The following is a 23134-nucleotide window of genomic DNA, read 5'->3' on the forward strand; positions in this document are numbered from 1 at the left end:
TCTGACGTACATAATCTCCACTGCAGCTCCTGCCCCATAGATCTGACCCAAATCTGCCCCACAGCAGATCCTGCCAAACAGATCTTAACCACAGCAGCTCCTACACCATAGATCTGACCCACATCTGCCACACAGCAGCTCCTGCCCCATAGCTCTGACCCACATCTGCACCACAGCAGCTCCTCCCCATAGATCTAACACCCATCAGCCTCACAGCATCTCCTGCCCCATAGATAAGCCCTACATCTGCCCCACAGCAGCTCCTGCACCATAGATCTAACCCACATCAGCCCCACAGCAGCTCCTGCCCCATAGATCTGACCCAAATCTGCCCCGCAGCAGCTCCTGCCCCATAGATCAGACTAACATCAGCCCCACAGTAGCTCCTGCCCTAAGGATCTGACCCCCATCAGCCCCACAACAGCTCCTGCCCCATAGATCTAAACCACATCAGCCCCACAGCAGATCCTGCCCCATAGATCTGACACACATCATATGTAAAGCAGCTGCTGCCCAATAGATATGACCCACAGCAGCTTCAGCCCCAAGGATCTGACCCACATCAGCTCCACAGCAGCTCCCGCCCCATAGATCTGACCCACATCTGTCGCACAGCAGCTCCTGCCCTATAGATCTGACCCACATCAGCCCCACAGCAGCTCCTGCCCCATAGATCTGACCCACATGTTCCCAAGAGCAGCTCTGCCCCATTGATTTGACCCACATCAGCCCCACAGTAGCTCCTGCCCCATAGATCTGACCCCCATCAGCCCCACTGCAGCTCCGGCCCCATAGATCTGACACACATCATATGTAAAGCAGCTGCTGCCCAATAGATATGACCCACAACAGCTCCTGCCCCATAGATCTAACCCACAGCAGCCCCACAGATGCTCCTGCCCCATAGATCTGACCTACATCATCTCCACTGCAGCTCCTGCCCCATAGATCTGACCCAAATCTGCCCCACAGCAGCTCCTGCCAAATAGATCTTAACCACAGCAGCTCCTGCCCCATAGATCTGACCCACATCAGCCCCACAGCAGCTCCTACACCATAGATCTGACCCACATCTGCCACACAGCAGCTCCTGCCCCATAGCTCTGACCCACATCTGCACCACAGCAGCTCGTCCCCATAGATCTGACCCACATCTGCAACACAGCAGCTCCTGCTCCATAAATCTGACCAACATCAGGCCCACATCTGTTCCTGCCCCATAGATCTGACCCACAGCAGCTCCTGCCCCATAGATCTGACCCACATCAGACCCACAGCAGCTGCTGACCCATAGATCTGACCCACATCAGACCCACAGCAGCTGCTGACCCATAGATCTGACCCACATCTGCCCCACAGCAGCTCCTGCCCCATAGACCTGACACACGTGTTCCCCACAGCAGCTCCTGCCCCATAGATCTGACCCACAGCATCTCCTGCCCCATAGATCTGACCCACAGCATCTCCTGCCCCATAGATCTGACCCCCATCAGCCCCACAACAGATCCTGCCCCATAGATCTAACCCACATCAGCCCCACAGCAGCTCCTGCCCCATAGATCTGACCCAAATCAGCCCCGCAGCAGCTCCTGCTCCGTAGATCAGCCCAACATTAGCCCCACAGTAGCTCCTGCCCCATAGATCTGACCCCCATCAGCCCCACAACAGATCCTGCCCCATAGATCTAACCCACATCAGCCCCACAGCAGCTCCTGCCCCATAGATCTGACACACATCATATGTAAAGCAGCTGCTGCCCAATAGATATGACCCACAGCAGCTTCATCCCCAAGGATCTGACCCACATCAGCCCCACAGCTGCTCCTGCCCCATAGATCTGACCCACATGTGTCGCACAGCAGCTCCTGCCCTATAGATCTGACCCAAATCAGCCCCGCATCAGCTCCTGCCCCATAGATCAGACCAACTTAAGCCCCACAGTAGCTCCTGCCCCATAGATCTGACACACATCATATGTAAAGGAGCTGCTGCCCAATAGATATGACCCACAGCAGCTTCAGCCCCAAGGATCTGACCCACATCAGCCCCACAGCAACTCCTGCCCCATAGATCTGACCCACATCTGCCCCAAAGCATCTCCTGCCCCATAGATCTTTCCCACATCAGCCCCACAGCAGCTCCTGCCCCATAGATCTGACCCACATCAGCCCCACAGCAACTCCTGCACCATAGATCTGACCCACATCTGCAACACAGCAGCTCCTGCTCCATATATCTGACCAACATCAGGCCCACATCTGTTCCTGCCCCATAGATCTGACCCACAGCAGCTCCTGCCCCATAGATATGACCCACATCAGCCCCACAGCAACTCCTGCCCCATAGATCTGACCCTCATCAGACCCACAGCAGCTGCTGACCCACTGATCTGACCCACATCTGCCCCACAGCAGCTCCTGCCCCATAGACCTGACCCCCATGTTCCCCACAGTAGCTCCTGCCCCATAGATGTGACCCACAGCATCTCCTGCCCAATAGATCTGACCCCCATCAGCCCCACAGCAGCTCCTGCCCCATAGATCTTACCCCCATAAGCCCCACAGTAGCTCTTGCCCCATAGATCTGACCCCCATCAGCCCCACAACAGCTCCTGCCCCATAGATCTAACCCACATCAGCCCCACAGCAGCTCCTGCCCCATAGATCTGACGCAATCATATGTAAAGCAGCTGCTGCCCAACAGATATGACCCACAGCAGCTTCAGCCCCAAGGATCTGACCCACATCAGCCCCACAGCAGCTCCTGCCCCATAGATCTTTCCCACATCAGCCCCACAGCAGATCCTGCCCCATAGATCTGACCCACATATGTCGCACAGCAGCACCTGCCCCATAGATCTGACCCACATCAGACCCACAGCAGCTCCTGCCCCATAGATCTGACCCACATGTTCCCAAGAGCAGCTCTGCCCCATTGATTTGACCCACATCAGCCCCACAGTAGCTCCTGCCCCATAGATCTTACCCCCATCAGCCCCACTGCAGCTCCGGCCCCATAGATCTTACACACCTCATATGTAAAGCAGTTGCTGCCCAATAGATATGACCCACAGCAGCTCCTGCCCCATAGATCTGACCCACATCAGCCCCACAGCTGCTCCTGCCCCATAGATCTGACCCACATCAGACCCACAGCAGCTGCTGACCCATAGATCTGACCCACATCTGCCCAACAGCAGCTCCTGCCCCATAGACCTGACCCACATGTTCCCCACAGCAGCTCCTGCCCCATAGATCTGACCCACAGCATCTCCTGCCCCATAGATCTGACACCCATCAGCCCCACAACAGCTCCTGCCCCATAGATCTAACCCACATCAGCCCCACAGCAGCTCCTGTCCAATAGATCTAACCCAAATCAGCCCCGCAGCAGCTCCTGCCCCATAGATCAGACCAACATCAGCCCCACAGTATCTCCTGCCCCATAGATCTGACCCCCATCAGCCCCACAACAGCTCCTGCCCCATAGATCTGACGTACATCATCTCCACTGCAGCTCCTGCCCCATAGATCTGACCCAAATCTGCCCCACAGCAGATCCTACCAAATAGATCTTAACCACAGCAGCTCCTGCCCCATAGATCTGACCCACATCAGCCCCACAGCAGCTCCTACACCATAGATCTGACCCACATCTGCCACACAGCAGCTCCTGCCCCATAGACCTGACACACATGTTGCCCAGAGCAGCTCCTGCCCCATAGATCTGACCCACAGCATCTCCTGCCCCATAGATCTGACCCCCATCAGCCCCACAACAGCTCCTGCCCAATAGATCTAACCCACATCAGCCCCACAGCAGCGCCTGCCCCATAGATCTGACCCAAATCAGCCCTGCAGCAGCTCCTGCCCCATAGATCAGACCAACATCAGCCCCACAGTAGCTCCTGCTCTAAGGATCTGACCCCCATCAGCCCCACAACAGCTCCTCCCCCATAGATCTAACCCACATCAGCCCCACAGCAGCTCCTGCCCCATAGATCTGACACACATCATATGTAAAGCAGCTGCTGCCCAATAGATATGACCCACAGCAGCTTCAGCCCCAAGGATCTGACCCACATCAGCCCCACAGCAACTCCTGCCCCATAGATCTGACCCACATCTGCCCCAAAGCATCTCCTGCCCCATAGATCTTTCCCAAATCAGCCCCGCAGCAGCTCCTGCCCCATAGATCAGACCAACATCAGCCCCACAGTAGCTCCTGCCTCATAGATCTGACCCCCATCAGCCCCACAACAGCTCCTGCCCCATAGATCTAACCCACATCAGCCCCACAGCAGCTCCTGCCCCACAGATCTGACACACATCATATGTAAAGCAGCTGCTGCCCAGTAGATATGACCCACAGCAGCTTCAGACTCAAGGATCTGACCCACGTCAGCCCCACAGCAGCTCCTGCCCCATAGATCTGACCAACATGTGTCGCACAGCAGCTCCTGCCCTATAGATCTGACCCACATCAGACCCACAGCAGCTCCTGCCCCATAGATCTGAAACACATGTTCCCAAGAGCAGCTCTGCCCCTTTGATTTGACCCACATCAGCCCCACAGTAGCTCCTGCCCCATAGATCTGACCCCCATCAGCCCCACTGCAGCTCCGGACCCATAGATCTGACACACATCATATGTAAAGTAGCTGCTGCCCAATAGATATGACCCACAACAGCTCCTGCCCCATAGATCTAACCCACAGCAGCCCCACAGCAGCTCCTGCCCCATAGATCTGACGTACATCATCTCCACTGCAGCTCCTGCCCCATAGATCTGACCCAAATCTGCCCCACAGCAGATCCTGCCAAATAGATCTTAACCACAGCAGCTCCTGCCCCATAGATATTACCCACATCAGCCCCACAGCAGCTCCTACACCATAGATCTGATCCACATCTGCCACACAGCAGCTCCTGCCCCATAGCTCTGACCCACATCTGCACCACAGCATCTCCTCCCCATAGATCTAACACCCATCAGCCTCACAGCATCTCCTGCCCCATAGATAAGCCCTACATCTGCCCCACAGCAGCTCCTGCACCATAGATCTGACCCACATCAGCCCCACAGCAGCTCCTGCCCCATAGATCTGACCCAAATCTGCCCCGCAGCAGCTCCTGCCCCATAGATCAGACTAACATCAGCCCCACAGTAGCTCCTGCCCTAAGGATCTGACCGCCATCAGCCCCACAACAGCTCCTGCCCCATAGATCTAAACCACATCAGCCCCACAGCTGCTCCTGCCCCATAGATCTGACACACATCATATGTAAAGCAGCTGCTGCCCAATAGATATGACCCACAGCAGCTTCAGCCCCAAGGATCTGACCCACAGCAGCCCCACAGCAACTCCTGCCCCATAGATCTGACCCACATCTGCCCCAAAGCATCTCCTGCCCCATAGATCTTTCCCACATCAGCCCCACAGCAGATCCTGCCCCATAGATCTGACCCACATATGTCGCACAGCAGCACCTGCCCCATAGATCTGACCCACATCTGTCGCACAGCAGCTCCTGCCCCATAGATCAGACTAACATCAGCCCCACAGTAGCTCCTGCCCCATAGATCTGACCCCCATCAGCCCCACAGTAGCTCCTGCCCCATAGATCTGACCCCCATCAGCCCCACAACAGCTCCTGCCCCATAGATCTAACCCACATCAGCCCCACAGCAGCTCCTGCCCCATAGATCTGACACACATCATATGTAAAGCAGCTGCTGCCCAATAGATATGACCCACAGCAGCTTCAGCCCCAAGGATCTGACCCACATCAGCTCCACAGCAGCTCCTGCCCCATAGATATGACCCACATCTGTCGCACAGCAGCTCCTGCCCTATAGATCTGACCCACATCAGCCCCACAGCAGAGCCTGCCCCATAGATCTGACCCACATGTTCCCAAGAGCAGCTCTGCCCCATTGATTTGACCCACATCAGCCCCACAGTAGCTCCTGCCCCATAGATCTGACCCCCATCAGCCCCACTGCAGCTTAGGCCCCATAGATCTGACACACATCATATGTAAAGCAGCTGCTGCCCAATAGATATGACCCACAACAGCTCCTGCCCCAGAGATCTAACCCACAGCAGCCCCACAGATGCTCCTGCCCCATAGATCTGACCTACATCATCTCCACTGCAGCTCCTGCCCCATAGATCTGACCCAAATCTGCCCCACAGCAGCTCCTGCCAAATAGATCTTAACCACAGCAGCTCCTGCCCCATAGATCTGACCCACATCAGCCCCACAGCAGCTCCTACACCATAGATCTGTCCCACATCTGCCACACAGCAGCTCCTGCCCCATAGCTCTGACCCACATCTGCACCACAGCAGCTCCTCCCCATAGATCTGACCCACATCTGCAACACAGCAGCTCCTGCTCCATAAATCTGACCAACATCAGGCCCACATCTGTTCCTGCCCCATAGATCTGACCCACAGCAGCTCCTGCCCCATAGATCTGACCCACATCAGACCCACAGCAGCTGCTGACCCATAGATCTGACCCACATCAGACCCACAGCAGCTGCTGACCCATAGATCTGACCCACATCTGCCCCACAGCAGCTCCTGCCCCATAGACCTGACACACGTGTTCCCCACAGCAGCTCCTGCCCCATAGATCTGACCCACAGCATCTCCTGCCCCATAGATCTGACCCACAGCATCTCCTGCCCCATAGATCTGACCCCCATCAGCCTCACAACAGATCCTGCCCCATAGATCTAACCCACATCAGCCCCACAGCAGCTCCTGCCCCATAGATCTGACCCAAATCAGCCCCGCAGCAGCTCCTGCTCCGTAGATCAGACCAACATTAGCCCCACAGTAGCTCCTGCCCCATAGATCTGACCCCCATCAGCCCCACAACAGCTCCTGCCCCATAGATCTGACCCACATCAGCCCCACAGCAGCTCCGGCCCCATAGATCTGACACACATCATATGTAAAGCAGCTGCTGCCCAATAGATATGACCCACAACAGCTCCTGCCCCATAGATCTAACCCACAGCAGCCCCACAGCAGCTCCTGCCCCATAGATCTGACGTACATCATCTCCACTGCAGCTCCTGCCCCATAGGTCTGACCCAAATCTGCCCCACAGTAGATCCTGCCAAATAGATCTTAACCACAGCAGCTCCTGCCCCATAGATCTGACCCACATCAGCCCCACAGCAGCTCCTACACCATAGATCTGACCCACATCTGCCACACAGCAGCTCCTGCCCCATAGATCTGACCCACATCTGCACCACAGCAGCTCCTCCCCATAGATCTAACAACCATCAGCCTCACAGCATATCCTGCCCCATAGATAAGCCCTACATCTGCCCCACAGCAGCTCCTGCACCATAGATCTGACCCAAATCTGCCCCGCAGCAGCTCCTGCCCCATAGATCAGACTAACATCAGCCCCACAGTAGCTCCTGCCCTAAGGATCTGACCCCCATCAGCCCCACAACAGCTCCTGCCCCATTGATCTAAACCACATCAGCCCCACAGCAGCTCCTGCCCCATAGATCTAACCCACAGCAGCCCCACAGCAGCTCCTGCCCCATAGATCTGACGTACATCATCTCCACTGCAGCTCCTGCCCCATAGATCTGACCCAAATCTGCCCCACAGCAGATCCTGCCAAATAGATCTTAACCACAGCAGCTCCTGCCCCATAGATCTGACCCACATCAGCCCCACAGCAACTCCTACACCATAGATCTGACCCACATCTGCCACACAGCAGCTCCTGCCCCATAGCTCTGACCCACATCTGCACCACAGCAGCTCCTCCCCATAGATCTAACACCCATCAGCCTCACAGCATCTCCTGCCCCATAGATAAGCCCTACATCTGCCCCACAGCAGCTCCTGCACCATAGATCTAACCCACATCAGCCCCACAGCAGCTCCTGCCCCATAGATCTGACCCAAATCTGCCCCGCAGCAGCTCCTGCCCCATAGATCAGACTAACATCAGCCCCACAGTAGCTCCTGCCCTAAGGATCTGACCCCCATCAGCCCCACAACAGCTCCTGCCCCATAGATCTAAACCACATCAGCCCCACAGCAGCTCCTGCCCCATAGATCTGACACACATCATATGTAAAGCAGCTGCTGCCCAATAGATATGACCCACAGCAGCTTCAGCCCCAAGGATCTGACCCACAGCAGCCCCACAGCAACTCCTGCCCCATAGATCTGACCCACATCTGCCCGAAAGCATTTCCTGCCCCATAGATCTTTCCCACATCTGCCCCACAGCTGATCCTGCCCCATAGATCTGACCCACATATGTCGCATAGCAGCACCTGCCCCATAGATCTGACCCACATCTGTCGCACAGCAGCTCCTGCCCCATAGATCAGACCAACATCAGCCCCACAGTAGGTCCTGCCCCATAGATCTGACCCCCATCAGCCCCACAGTAGCTCCTGCCCCATAGATCTAACCCACAGCAGCCCCACAGCAGCTCCTGCCCCATAGATCTGACACACATCATATGTAAAGCAGCTGCTGCCCAATAGATATGACCCACAGCAGCTTCAGCCCCAAGGATCTGACCCACATCAGCTCCACAGCAGCTCCTGCCCCATAGATCTGACCCACATCTGTCGCACAGCAGCTCCTGCCCTATAGATCTGACCCACATCAGCCCCACAGCAGCTCCTGCCCCATAGATCAGACTAACATCAGCCCCACAGTAGCTCCTGCCCTAAGGATCTGACCCCCATCAGCCCCACAACAGCTCCTGCCCCATTGATCTAAACCACATCAGCCCCACAGCAGCTCCTGCCCCATAGATCTAACCCACAGCAGCCCCACAGCAGCTCCTGCCCCATAGATCTGACGTACATCATCTCCACTGCAGCTCCTGCCCCATAGATCTGACCCAAATCTGCCCCACAGCAGATCCTGCCAAATAGATCTTAACCACAGCAGCTCCTGCCCCATAGATCTGACCCACATCAGCCCCACAGCAACTCCTACACCATAGATCTGACCCACATCTGCCACACAGCAGCTCCTGCCCCATAGCTCTGACCCACATCTGCACCACAGCAGCTCCTCCCCATAGATCTAACACCCATCAGCCTCACAGCATCTCCTGCCCCATAGATAAGCCCTACATCTGCCCCACAGCAGCTCCTGCACCATAGATCTAACCCACATCAGCCCCACAGCAGCTCCTGCCCCATAGATCTGACCCAAATCTGCCCCGCAGCAGCTCCTGCCCCATAGATCAGACTAACATCAGCCCCACAGTAGCTCCTGCCCTAAGGATCTGACCCCCATCAGCCCCACAACAGCTCCTGCCCCATAGATCTAAACCACATCAGCCCCACAGCAGCTCCTGCCCCATAGATCTGACACACATCATATGTAAAGCAGCTGCTGCCCAATAGATATGACCCACAGCAGCTTCAGCCCCAAGGATCTGACCCACAGCAGCCCCACAGCAACTCCTGCCCCATAGATCTGACCCACATCTGCCCGAAAGCATTTCCTGCCCCATAGATCTTTCCCACATCTGCCCCACAGCTGATCCTGCCCCATAGATCTGACCCACATATGTCGCATAGCAGCACCTGCCCCATAGATCTGACCCACATCTGTCGCACAGCAGCTCCTGCCCCATAGATCAGACCAACATCAGCCCCACAGTAGGTCCTGCCCCATAGATCTGACCCCCATCAGCCCCACAGTAGCTCCTGCCCCATAGATCTGACCCACATCAGCCCCACAACAGCTCCTGCCCCATAGATCTGACACCCATCAGCCCCACAACAGCTCCTGCCCCATAGATCTAACCCACATCAGCCCCACAGCAGCTCCTGCCCCATAGATCTGACACACATCATATGTAAAGCAGCTGCTGCCCAATAGATATGACCCACAGCAGCTTCAGCCCCAAGGATCTGACCCACATCAGCTCCACAGCAGCTCCTGCCCCATAGATCTGACCCACATCTGTCGCACAGCAGCTCCTGCCCTATAGATCTGACCCACATCAGCCCCACAGCAGCTCCTGCCCCATAGATCTGACCCACATGTTCCCAAGAGCAGCTCTGCCCCATTGATTTGACCCACATCAGCCCCACAGTAGCTCCTGCCCCATAGATCTGACCCCCATCAGCCCCACTGCAGCTTAGGCCCCATAGATCTGACACACATCATATGTAAAGCAGCTGCTGCCCAATAGATATGACCCACAACAGCTCCTGCCCCATAGATCTAACCCACAGCAGCCCCACAGATGCTCCTGCCCCATAGATCTGACCTACATCATCTCCACTGCAGCTCCTGCCCCATAGATCTGACCCAAATCTGCCCCACAGCAGCTCCTGCCAAATAGATCTTAACCACAGCAGCTCCTGCCCCATAGATCTGACCCACATCAGCCCCACAGCAGCTCCTACACCATAGATCTGACCCACATCTGCCACACAGCAGCTCCTGCCCCATAGCTCTGACCCACATCAGACCCACAGCAGCTGCTGACCCATAGATCTGACCCACATCAGACCCACAGCAGCTGCTGACCCATAGATCTGACCCACATCTGCCCCACAGCAGCTCCTGCCCCATAGACCTGACACACGCGCTCCCCACAGCAGCTCCTGCCCCATAGATCTGACCCACAGCATCTCCTGCCCCATAGATCTGACCCACAGCATCTCCTGCCCCATAGATCTGACCCCCATCAGCCCCACAACAGATCCTGCCCCATAGATCTAACCCACATCAGCCCCACAGCAGCTCCTGCCCCATAGATCTGACCCACATCTGCACCACAGCAGCTCCTGCTCCGTAGATCAGACCAACATTAGCCCCACAGTAGCTCCTGCCCCATAGATCTGACCCCCATCAGCCCCACAACAGCTCCTGCCCCATAGATCTAACCCACATCAGCCCCACAGCAGCTCCTGCCCCATAGATCTGACACACATCATATGTAAAGCAGCTGCTGCCCAGTAGATATGACCCACAGCAGCTTCAGCCCCAAGGATCTGACCCACATCAGCCCCACAGCAGCTCCTGCCCCATAGATCTGACCCAAATCAGCCCCGCATCAGCTCCTGCCCCATAGATCAGACCAACTTAAGCCCCACAGTAGCTCCTGCCCCATAGATCTGACACACATCATATGTAAAGCAGCTGCTGCCCAATAGATATGACCCACAGCAGCTTCAGCCCCAAGGATCTGACCCACAGCAGCCCCACAGCAACTCCTGCCCCATAGATCTGACCCACATCTGCCCCAAAGCATCTCCTGCCCCATAGATCTTTCCCACATCAGCCCCACAGCAGCTCCTGCCCCATAGATCTGACCCACATAAGCCCCACAGCAACTCCTACACCATAGATCTGACCCACATCTGCCACACAGCAGCTCCTTCCCCATAGCTCTGACCCACATCTGCACCACAGCAGCTCCTCCCCATAGATCTAACACCCATCAGCCTCACAGCATCTCCTGCCCCATAGATAAGCCCTACATCTGCCCCACAGCAGCTCCTGCACCATAGATCTAACCCACATCAGCCCCACAGCAGCTCCTGCCCCATAGATCTGACCCAAATCTGCCCCGCAGCAGCTCCTGCCCCATAGATCAGACTAACATCAGCCCCACAGTAGCTCCTGCCCTAAGGATCTGACCCCCATAAGCCCCACAACAGCTCCTGCCCCATAGATCTAAACCACATCAGCCCCACAGCAGCTCCTGCCCCATAGATCTGACACACATCATATGTAAAGCAGCTGCTGCCCAATAGATATGACCCACAGCAGCTTCAGCCCCAAGGATCTGACCCACAGCAGCCCCACAGCAACTCCTGCCCCATAGATCTGACCCACATCTGCCCCAAAGCATCTCCTGCCCCATAGATCTTTCCCACATCTGCCCCACAGCAGATCCTGCCCCATAGATCTGACCCACATATGTCGCACAGCAGCACCTGCCCCATAGATCTGACCCACATCTGTCGCACAGCAGCTCCTGCCCCATACATCAGACCAACATCAGCCCCACAGTAGCTCCTGCCCCATAGATCTGACCCCCATCATCCCCACAGTAGCTCCTGCCCCATAGATCTGAACCCCATCAGCCCCACAGCAGCTCCTGCCCCATAGATCTGACCCCCATCAGCCCCACAGTAGCTCCTGCCTCATAGATCTGACCCCCATCAGCCCCACAACAGCTTCTGCCCCATAGATCTAACCCACATCAGCCCCACAGCAGCTCCTGCCCCATAGATCTGACACACATCATATGTAAAGCAGCTGCTGCCCAATAGATATGACCCACAGCAGCTTCAGCCCCAAGGATCTGACCCACATCAGCTCCACAGCAGCTCCTGCCCCATAGATCTGACCCACATCTGTCGCACAGCAGCTCCTGCCCTATAGATCTGACCCACATCAGCCCCACAGCAGCTCCTGCCCCATAGATCTGACCCACATGTTCCCAAGAGCAGCTCTGCCCCATTGATTTGACCCACATCAGCCCCACAGTAGCTCCTGCCCCATAGATCTGACCCCCATCAGCCCCACTGCAGCTCCGGCCCCATAGATCTGACACACATCATATGTAAAGCAGCTGCTGCCCAATAGATATGACCCACAACAGCTCCTGCCCCATAGATCTAATCCACAGCAGCCCCACAGATGCTCCTGCCCCATAGATCTGATCTACATCATCTCCACTGCAGTTCCTGCCCCATAGATCTGACCCAAATCTGCCCCACAGCAGCTCCTGCCAAATAGATCTTAACCACAGCAGCTCCTGCCCCATAGATCTGACCCACATCAGCCCCACAGCAGCTCCTACACCATAGATCTGTCCCACATCTGCCACACAGCAGCTCCTGCCCCATAGCTCTGACCCACATCTGCACCACAGCAGCTCCTCCCCATTGATCTGACCCACATCTGCAACACAGCAGCTCCTGCTCCATAAATCTGACCAACATCAGGCCCACATCTGTTCCTGCCCCATAGATCTGACCCACAGCAGCTCCTGCCCCATAGATCTGACCCACATCAGACCCACAGCAGCTGCTGACCCATAGATCTGACCCACATCAGACCCACAGCAGCTGCTGACCCATAGATCTGACCCACATCTGCCCCACAGCAGCTCCTGCCCCATAGACCTGACACATGTGTTCCCCACAGCAGCTCCTGCCCCATAGATCTGACCCACAGCATCTCCTGCCCCATAGATCTGACCCACAGCATCTCCTGCCCCATAGATCTGACCCCCATCAGCCCCACAACAGATCCTGCCCCATAGATCTAACCCACATCAGCCCCACAGCAGCTCCTGCCCCATAGATCTGACCCAAATCAGCCCCGCAGCAGCTCCTGCTCCGTAGATCAGACCAACATTAGCCCCACAGTAGCTCCTGCACCATAGATCTGACCCCCATCAGCCCCACAACAGCTCCTGCCCCATAGATCTTTCCCACATCAGCCCCACAGCAGCTCCTGCCCCATAGATCTGACACACATCATATGTAAAGCAGCTGCTGCCCAGTAGATATGACCCACAGCAGCTTCAGCCCCAAGGATCTGACCCACATCAGCCCCACAGCAGCTCCTGCCCAATAGATCTGACCCAAATCAGACCCGCATCAGCTCCTGCCTTATAGATCAGACCAACTTAAGCCCCACAGTAGCTCCTGCCCCATAGATCTGACACACATCTGCCCCAAAGCATCTCCTGCCCCATAGATCTTTCCCACATCACCACACAGCAGCTCCTGCCCCATAGATCTGACACACATCATATGTAAAGCAGCTGCTGCCCAACAGATATAACACACAGCAGCTTCAGCTTCAAGGATCTGACCCACATCAGCCCCACAGCAGCTCCTGCCCCATAGATCTGATCCACAACTGTCGCACAGCATCTCCTGCCCTATAGATCTGACCCACATCTGCCCCACAGCAGATCCTGCCCCATATCTATGACCCACATATGTCGCACAGCAGCACCTGCCCCATAGATCTGACCCACATCTGTCGCACAGCAGCTCCTGCCCCATAGATCAGACCAACATCAGCCCCACAGTAGCTCCTGCCCCATAGATCTGACCCCCATAAGCCCCACAGTAGCTCCTGCCCCATAGATCTGACCCCCATCAGCCCCACAACAGCTTCTGCCCCATAGATCTAACCCACATCAGCCCCACAGCAGCTCCTGCCCCGTAGATCTGACACACATCATATGTAAAGCAGCTGCTGCCCAATAGATATGACCCACAGCAGCTTCAGCCCCAAGGATCTGACCCACATCAGCCCCACAGCAGCTCCTGCCCCATAGATCTGACCCACATGTTCCAAAGAGCAGCTCTGCCCCATTGATTTGACCCACATCAGCCCCACAGTAGCTCCTGCCCCATAGATCTGACCCCCATCAGCCCCATAGCAGCTCCGGCCCCATAGATCTGACACACATCATATGTAAAGCAGCTGCTGCCCAATAGATATGACCCACAACAGCTCCTGCCCCATAGATCTAACCCACAGCAGCCCAACAGCAGCTCCTGCTTCATAGATCTGACCTACATCATCTCCACTGCAGCTCCTGCCCCATAGATCTGACCCAAATCTGCCCCACAGCAGCTCCTGCCAAATAGATCTTAACCACAGCAACTCCTGCCCCATAGATTTGACCCCCATCAGCCCCACTGCAGCTCCGGCCCCATAGATCTTACATACCTCATATGTAAAGCAGTTGCTGCCCAATAGATATGACCCACAACAGCAGCTTCAGCCCCAAGGATCTGACCCACATCAGAACCACAGCAGGTCCTGCCCCATAGATCTGACCCACATCAGACCCACAGCAGCTGCTGACCCATAGATCTGACCCACATCTGCCCAACAGCAGCTCCTGCCCCATAGACCTGACCCACATGTTCCCCACAGCAGCTCCTGCCCCATAGATCTGACCCACAGCATCTCCTGCTCCATAGATCTGACACCCATCAGCCCCACAACAGCTCCTGCCCCATAGATCTAACCCACATCAGCCCCACAGCAGCTCCTGTCCCATAGATCTGACCCAAATCAGCCCCGCAGCAGCTCCTGACCCATAGATCAGACCAACATCAGCCCCACAGTATCTCCTGCCCCATAGATCTGACCCCCATCAGCCCCACAACAGCTCCTGCCCCATAGATCTGACGTACATCATCTCCACTGCAGCTCCTGCCCCATAGATCTGACCCAAATCTGCCCCACAGCAGATCCTACCAAATAGATCTTAACCACAGCAGCTCCTGCCCCATAGATCTGACCCACATCAGCCCCACAGCAGCTCCTACACCATAGATCTGACCCACATCTGCCACACAGCAGCTCCTGCCCCATAGACCTGACCCACATGTTCCCCAGAGCAGCTCCTCCCCAATAGATCTGACCCACAGCATCTCCTGCCCCATAGATCTGACCCCCATCAGCCCCACAACAGCTCCTGCCCCATAGATCTGACCCAAATCAGCCCTGCAGCAGCTCCTGCCCCATAGATCAGACCATCATCAGCCCCACAGTAGCTCCTGCCTCATAGATCTGACCCCCATCAGCCCCACAACAGCTCCTGCCCCATAGATCTAACCCACATCAGCCCCACAGCAGCTCCTGCCCCATTGATCTGACCCAAATCTGCCCTGCAGCAGCTCCTGCCCCATAGATCAGACTAACATCAGCCCCACAGTAGCTCCTGCCCTAAGGATCTGACCCCCATCAGCCCCACAACAGCTCCTGCCCCATAGATCTAAACCACATCAGCCCCACAGCAGCTCCTGCCACATAGATCTGACCCCCATCAGCCCCACAACAGCTCCTGCCCCATAGATCTAACCCACATCAGCCCCACAGCAGCTCCTGCCCCATAGATCTGACACACATCATATGTAAAGCAGCTGCTGCCCAATAGATATGACCCACAGCAGCTTCAGCCCCAAGGATCTGACCCACAGCAGCCCCACAGCAACTCCTGCCCCATAGATCTGACCCACATCTGCCCCAAAGCTTCTCCTGCCCCATAGATCTTTCCCACATCAGCCCCACAGCAGATCCTGCCCCATAGATCTGACCCACATATGTCGCACAGCAGCACCTGCCCCATAGATCTGACCCACATCTGTCGCACAGCAGCTCCTGCCCCATAGATCAGACCAACATCAGCCCCACAGTAGCTCCTGCCCCATAGATCTGACCCCCATCAGCCCCACAGTATCTCCTGCCCCATAGATCTGACCCCCATCAGCCCCACAACAGCTCCTGCCCCATAGATCTAACCCACATCAGCCCCACAGCAGCTCCTGCCCCAGAGATCTGACACACATCATATGTAAAGCAGCTGCTGCCCAATAGATATGACCCACAGCAGCTTCAACCCCAAGGATCTGACCCACATCAGCTCCACAGCAGCTCCTGCCCCATAGATCTGACCCACATCTGTAGCACAGCAGCTCCTGCCCCATAGATCTGACCCACATCAGCCCCACAGCAGCTCCTGCCCCATAGATCTGACCCACATGTTCCCAAGAGCAGCTCTGCCCCATTGATTTGACCCACATCAGCCCCACAGTAGCTCCTGCCCCATAGATCTGACCCCCATCAGCCCCACTGCAGCTCCGGCCCCATAGATCTGACACACATCATATGTAAAGCAGCTGCTGCCCAATAGATATGACCCACAACAGCTCCTGCCCCATAGATCTAACCCACAGCAGCCCCACAGATGCTCCTGCCCCATAGATCTGACCTACATCATCTCCACTGCAGCTCCTGCCCCATAGATCTGACCCAAATCTGCCCCACAGCAGCTCCTGCCAAATAGATCTTAACCACAGCAGCTCCTGCCCCATAGATCTGACCCACATCAGCCCCACAGCAGCTCCTACGCCATAGATCTGACCCACATCTGCCACACAGCAGCTCCTGCCCCATAGCTCTGACCCACATCTGCACCACAGCAGCTCCTCCCCATAGATCTGACCCACATCTGCAACACAGCAGCTCCTGCTCCATAAATCTGACCAACATCAGGCACACATCTGTTCCTGCCCCATAGATCTGACCCACAGCAGCTCCTGCCCATTAGATCTGACCCACATCAGACCCACAGCAGCTGCTGACCCATAGATCTGACCCACATCAGACCCACAGCAGCTGCTGACCCATAGATCTGACCCACATCTGCCCCACAGCAGCTCCTGCCCCATAGACCTGAAACACGTGTTCCCCACAGCAGCTCCTGCCCCATAGATCTGACCCACAGCATCTCCTGCCCCATAGATCTGACCCACAGCATCTCCTGCCCCATAGATCTGACCCCCATCAGCCCCACAACAGATCCTGCCCCATAGATCTAACCCACATCAGCCCCACAGCAGCTCCTGCCCCATAGATCTGACCCAAATCAGCCCCGCAGCAGCTCCTGCTCCGTAGATCAGACCAACATTAGCCCCACAGTACCTCCTGCCCCATAGATCTGACCCCCATCAGCCTCACAACAGCTCCTGCCCCATAGATCTGACCCTTATCTGCCCCACAGCAGCTCCTGCCCCATAGATCTGACACACATCATATGTAAAGCAGCTGCTGCCCAGTAGATATGACCCACAGCAGCTTCAGCCCCAAGGATCTTACCCACATCAGCCCCACAGCAGCTCCTGCCACATAGATCTGACCCAAATCAGCCCCGCATCAGCTCCTGCCCCATAGATCAGACCAACTTAAGCCCCACAGTAGCTCCTGCCCCATAGATCTGACACACAGCATATGTAAAGCAGCTGCTGCCCAATAGATATGACCCACAGCAGCTTCAGCCCCAAGGATCTGACCCACATCAGCCCCACAGCAACTCCTGCCCCATAGATCTGACCCACATCTGCCCCAAAGCATCTCCTGCCCCATAGATCTTTCCCACATCAGCCCCACAGCAGCTCCTGCCCCATAGATCTGACCCACATCAGCCCCACAGCAACTCCTACACCATAGATCTGACCCACATCTGCCACACAGCAGCTCCTGCCCCATAGCTCTGACCCACATCTGCACCACAGCAGCTCCTCCCCATAGATCTAACACCCATCAGCCTCACAGCAGCTCCTGCCCCATAGATAAGCCCTACATCTGCCCCACAGCAACTCCTGCACCATAGATCTGACCCACATCTGCCCCAAAGCATCTCCTGCCCCATAGATCTTTCCCACATCAGACCCACAGCAGATCCTGCTCCATAGATCTGACCCACATATGTCGCACAGCAGCACCTGCCCCATAGATCTGACCCACATCTGCACCACAGCAGCTCCTCCCCATAGATCTGACCCCCATCAGCCTCACAGCATCTCCTGCCCCATAGATATGCCCTACATCTGCCCCACAGCAGCTCCTGCACCATAGATCTGACCCACATCTGCAACACAGCAGCTCCTGCTCCATATATCTGACCAACATCAGGCCCACATCTGTTCCTGCCCCATAGATCTGACCCACAGCAGCTCCTGCCCCATAGATCTGACCCACATCTGTCGCACAGCAGCTCCTGCCCTATAGTTCTGACCCACATCAGCCCCACAGCAGCTCCTGCCCCATAGATCTGACCCACATGTTCCCAAGAGCAGCTCTGCCCCATTGATTTGACCCACATCAGCCCCACAGTAGCTCCTGCCCCATAGATCTGACCCCCATCAGCCCCACTGCAGCTTAGGCCCCATAGATCTGACACACATCATATGTAAAGCAGCTGCTGCCCAATAGATATGACCCACAACAGCTCCTGCCCCATAGATCTAACCCAAAGCAGCCCCACAGATGCTCCTGCCCCATAGATCTGACCTACATCATCTCCACTGCAGCTCCTGCCCCATAGATCTGACCCAAATCTGCCCCACAGCAGCTCCTGCCAAATTGATCTTAACCACAGCAGATCCTGCCCCATAGATCTGACCCACATCAGCCCCACAGCAGCTCCTACACCATAGATCTGACCCACATCTGCCACACAGCAGCTCCTGCCCCATAGCTCTGACCCACATCTGCACCACAGCAGCTCCTCCCCATAGATCTGACCCACATCTGCAACACAGCAGCTCCTGCTCCATAAATCTGACCAACATCAGGCCCACATCTGTTCCTGCCCCATAGATCTGACCCACAGCAGCTCCTGCCCCATAGATCTGACCCACATTTGCCACACAGCAGCTCCTGCCCCGTAGATCTGCCTCACTTGCGCCCCACAGCAGCCTTCGCCCAATAGATCTGACACACATGTGCCCACAGCAGCTAGTACCTCATAGATCTGACCCACATCAGCCCCACAGCCGCTCCTGCCTTATAGATCTTACCCAAATCTGCCCCACTGCTGCTCCTGCCCCATTGATCAGACCAACAGCAGCTCTTCCCCATAGATCTGACCCACATGTTCCCCACAGCAGCTCCTGCCCCATAGATCTGACCCACAGCATCTCCTGCCCCATAGATCTGACCCACATGTTCCCCACAGCAGCTCCTGCCCCATAGATCTGACCCAAATCAGCCACACAGCAGCTCCTGCCCCATAGATCTGACCCAAATCTGCCCCACAGCAGCTCCTGCCTCATAGATCTGACCCACGTCAGCCCCACAGCAGCTCCTGCCTTATAGATATGACCCCCATCAGCCCCAGAGCAGCTTCTACCCCATAGATCTGACCCACATGTGCTCCACTGCAGCTCCAGTCCCGTAGATCTGACCCACAGCAGCTCATGCCCCACAGATCTGACCCTCATCAGCCACACAGCAGCTCCTGACCCATACATCTGACCCAAATCTGCCCCACACCATCTCCTGCCCCATAGATCTAACTCACATGTGCCCCACAGCAGCTCCTGCCCATAGATCTGACCCACAGCAGCTCCTGCCCTATAGATCTGATTCAAATCTGCCCCACAGCAGCTCCTGCTCCATAGATCTGACCCACATGTGCCCCAGAGCAGCTCTGCCCCATTGATTTGACCCACATCAGCCCCACAGGAGATCCTGCCCCATAGATCTGACCCACATCAGCCCCACTGCAGCTCCTGCCCTATAGATCTGACCAACATCAGCCCCACAGCAGCTCCTGCCACATAGACCTGACCCACATGTTCCCCACAGCAGCTCCTGCCCCATAGATCTGACCCTCGTCAGCCCAATAGCATCTCCCGCTCCATAGATCTTAACCGTATCAGCCCCACAGCAGCTCCTGCAACATAGATCTGACCCACATCTGCACCACAGCAGCTCTTGCCCCATAGAACTGACCCACATCTGCCCCACAGAAGCTCCTGACCCATAGATCTGACCCACATCAACCCCACAGAAGCTCCTGCCCCATAGATCTGAACCACATCTGCCCCACAGCAGATTTTACCCCACAGATCTGACCCACATCAGCCCCCAGGAGATCCTGCCCCATAGATCTGACCCACATATGTCGCACAGCAGCTCCTGCCTCATAGATCTGACCCACATCTGTCGCACAGCAGCTGCTGCCCCATAGATCAGACCCCCATCAGCCCCACAGTAGTTCCTGCCCCATAGATCTGACCCACAGCAGCCCCACAGCAGCTCCTGCCCCATAGATCTGAAAAACATCATCTGTAAAGCAGCTGCTGCCCAATAGATATGACCCACAGCAGCTTCAGCCCCATTGATCTGACCCACAGCAGCCCCACAGCAGCTCCTGCCCCATAGATCTGTCGTACATCATCTCCACTGCAGCTCCTGACCCATAGATCTGACCACATCTGACCCACTGCTGCTCCTGCCCCATAGATCTGACCCAAATCTGCCCCACAGCAGATCCTGCCAAATAGATCTTAACCACAGCAGCTCCTGCACCATAGATCTGACCCACATCAGCCCCACAGCCGCTCCTGCCTTATAGATCTTATCCAAATCTGCCCCACTGCTGCTCCTGCCCCATTGATCAGACCAACAGCAGCTCTTCCCCATAGATCTGACGAACATTTTCCCCACAGCAGCTCCTGCCCCATAGATCTGACCCACATCAGCCCCACAGCAGCTCCTGCCACATAGACCTGACCCACATGTTCCCCACAGCAGCTCCTGCCCCATAGATCTGACCCACAGCATCTCCTGCCCCATAGATCTGACCCACATCAGCCCCACAGCAGCTCCTGCCCCATACATAGATCTGACCCACAGCAGCCCCACAGCAGCTCCTGCCCCATAGATCTGACCCAAATCTGCCCCACTGCAGCTCCTGCGTCATAGATCTGACCCACGTCAGCCCCACAGCAGCTCCTGTCTTATAGATATGACCCCCATCAGCCCCACAGCAGCTTCTACCCCATAGATCTGACCCACATCAGCCCCACAGCAGCTCCTGCCCCATAGATCTGACCCAAATCAGCCCTGCAGCAGCTCCTGCCCCATAGATCAGACCAACATCAGCCCCACAGTAGCTCCTGCCCCATAGATCTGACCCTCATCAGCCCCAGAACAGCTCCTGCCCCATAGATCTAACCCACATCAGCCCCACAGCAGCTCCTGCCCCATAGATCTGACACACATCATATGTAAAGCCGCTGCTGCCCAATAGATATGACCCACAGCAGCTTTAGCCCCAAGGATCTGACCCACAGCAGCCCCACAGCAACTCCTGCCCCATAGATCTGACCCACATCTGCCCCAAAGCATCTCCTGCCCCATAGATCTTTCCCACATCAGCCCCACAGCAGATCCTGCCCCATAGATCTGACCCACATATATCGCACAGCAGCACCTGCACCATAGATCTGACCCACATCTGTCGCACAGCAGCTCCTGCCCCATAGATCAGACCAACATCAGCCCCACAGTAGCTCCTGCCCCATAGATCTGACCCCCATCAGCCCCACAGTAGCTCCTGCCCCATAGATCTTACCCCCATAAGCCCCACAGTAGCTCTTGCCCCATAGATCTGACCCCCATCAGCCCCACAAAAGCTCCTGCCCCATAGATCTAACCCACATCAGCCCCACAGCAGCTCCTGCCCCATAGATCTGACACACATCATATGTAAAGCAGCTGCTGCCCAACAGATATGACCCACAGCAGCTTCAGCCCCAAGGATCTGACCCACATCAGCCCCACAGCAGCTCCTGCCCCATAGATCTTTCCCACATCAGCCCCACAGCAGATCCTGCCCCATAGATCTGACCCACATATGTCGCACAGCAGCACCTGCCCCATAGATCTGACCCACATCAGACCCACAGCAGCTCCTGCCCCATAGATCTGACCCACATCAGCCCCACAGCTGCTCCTGCCCCATAGATCTGACCTACATCAGACCCACAGCAGCTGCTGACCCATAGATCTGACCCACATCTGCCCAACAGCAGCTCCTGCCCCATAGACCTGACCCACATGTTCCCCACAGCAGCTCCTGCCCCATAGATCTGACCCACAGCATCTCCTGCCCCATAGATCTGACACGAATCAGCCCCACAACAGCTCCTGCCCCATAGATATAACCCACATCAGCCCCACAACAGCTCCTGCCCCATAGATCTGACCCCCATCAGCCCCACAACAGCTCCTGCCCCATAGATCTGACGTACATCATCTCCACTGCAGCTCCTGCCCCATAGATCTGACCCAAATCTGCCCCACAGCAGATCCTACCAAATAGATCTTAACCACAGCAGCTCCTGCCCCATAGATCTGACCCACATCAGCCCCACAACCGCTCCTACACCATAGATCTGACCCACATCTGCCACACAGCAGCTCCTGCCCCATAGACCTGACCCACATGTTCCCCAGAGCAGCTCCTGCCCCATAGATCTGACCCACAGAATCTCCTGCCCCATAGATCTGACCCCCATCAGCCCCACAACAGCTCCTGCCCCATAGATCTAACCCACATCAGCCCCACAGCAGCTCCTGCCCCATAGATCTGACACACATCATATGTAAAGCAGCTGCTGCCCAGTAGATATGACCCACAGCAGCTTCAGCCCCAAGGATCTGACCCACATCAGCTCCACAGCAGCTCCTGCCCCATAGATCTGACCCAAATCAGCCCCGCATCAGCTCCTGCCCCATAGATCAGACCAACTTAAG

The sequence above is a fragment of the Coturnix japonica genome, chromosome 9, assembly GCF_054131305.1.
Source record: "Coturnix japonica strain WE chromosome 9, WE-NBRP24, whole genome shotgun sequence".
NCBI lineage: Eukaryota > Metazoa > Chordata > Aves > Galliformes > Phasianidae > Coturnix > Coturnix japonica.